At 41.0% G+C, this 1566-nt stretch overlaps 1 non-coding gene across 1 annotated transcript; it reads right to left on the reverse strand.

Moving 5' to 3' along the window:
- Positions 1-1186: 1186 nt before the first annotated feature.
- Positions 1187-1312, reverse strand: LOC130964691 (small nucleolar RNA snoR83). Its single transcript, XR_009080776.1, has one exon. It is a non-coding gene; the product is annotated as a small nucleolar RNA snoR83 (small nucleolar RNA).
- Between the last annotated feature and the right edge of the window lie 254 nt (positions 1313-1566).

Genomic DNA, 1566 nt, shown 5'->3' on the forward strand with positions numbered 1-1566 from the left:
CAACGTTGTCAATGGCTACTTCCCATCCTCTCAGTGAAAACGTTCCTATGCTCTGTCACAGCACGGCTAATCATCTGTCGGTTCTCAATCAGGTTGGAATAGAATCCATTGATTCTTTTGCGTCTGTCACTAACGCCCAGCCCTCAGGAGTTTGAAGCACGTCACAGTCATTCAATCCCGGAATCCTACTCGGAATACCACAGACAAGGTTTAGACTTTCCGGATTCTCATGAATGCCGCCATCAATCCGGCTTATACCACGAAGATTCTGATTAAGGAATCTAAGAGATATTCATTCAATCTGGTGTAGAACGGAGGTGGTTGTCAGGCACACGTTCATGGATTGAGGAAGGTGATGAGTGTCACGGATCATCACCTTCTTCACAATTAAGCGCGAATAAACATCTTAGATAAGAACAAGCGTGTTTGAATGGAAAACAAAGGAATTGTATTAAATCATCGAGACGCTGCAGAGCTCCTCACCCCCAACAATGGAGTTTAGAGACTCATGCCGTCACAAAGTATGTAATTCAGATCTGAAAATGTCATGAGGTACAAGAAATGTCTGTAAAAGTTGTTTAAATAGTAAACTAGTAACCTAGGTTTACAGAAATGAGTGAACTAAGATAATTGGTGCAGAAATCCACTTCTGGGGCCCACTTGGTGTGTGCTGGGGCTGAGACTAAAGCTATCCACGAGTAGAGGCCTTTCTTGGCGTTAAACTCCAGGTTATGACGTGTTTTGGGTGTTCAACTCCGGATCATGACGTTTTTCTGGCGTTTAACTCCAGACAGCAGCATGAACTTGGCGTTCAACGCCAAGTTACGTCATCTATCTTCGCGCAAAGTATGGACTATTATATATTGCTGGAAAGCCCTGGATGTCTACTTTCCAATGCCATTAAGAGCGCGCCAATTGGACTTCTGTAGCTCCAGAAAATTCATTTCGAGTGCAGGGAGGTCAGGATCCAACAGCATCAGCAGTCCTTTTTCAGCCTAAGTCAGATTTCTGCTCAGCTTCCTCAATTTCAGCCAGAAAATACCTGAAATCACAAAAAAAATACACACACTCATAGTAAAGCCCAGAAATATGATTTTTGCTTAAAAACTAATAAAATTCTATTAAAAACTAATTAAAACCTACTAGAATCTACATGAAATTACCCCCAAAAAGCGTATAAAATATCCGCTCATCAGAAAGTCACTAGTAAACACCTCCTGGAAGTTCATTAAGGGATGCTATCAGCGAAAACTTCCACTTTCAATATCTGCCTCCGATGAATCAGATAACTACAGAGAGCTTTATCTGGGATTAAGAAGGCATAGATTGCAGGATGAGTAAGAACTTATGCAAATCAGCCTAGTTACTATTATTAACAAGAAGAATGAAACAGAAAAAACTGTAAGAGTTTGAAACAAAAATGTGGTAGCCGGGAAATAGCAACGTATTGGCAAAGGATCACAGGAAAAAGGAGCAAGACCAAAAGCACTTAAAGTGAAAAGCAGCACTCCATATGGAAAATGAACACTAATGAACAGACCAGATTGGAAGTAGGTGATATGCTAT

Source organism: Arachis stenosperma, chromosome 2 (genome assembly GCF_014773155.1).
Source record: "Arachis stenosperma cultivar V10309 chromosome 2, arast.V10309.gnm1.PFL2, whole genome shotgun sequence".
Classification (NCBI taxonomy): Eukaryota; Viridiplantae; Streptophyta; class Magnoliopsida; order Fabales; family Fabaceae; genus Arachis; species Arachis stenosperma.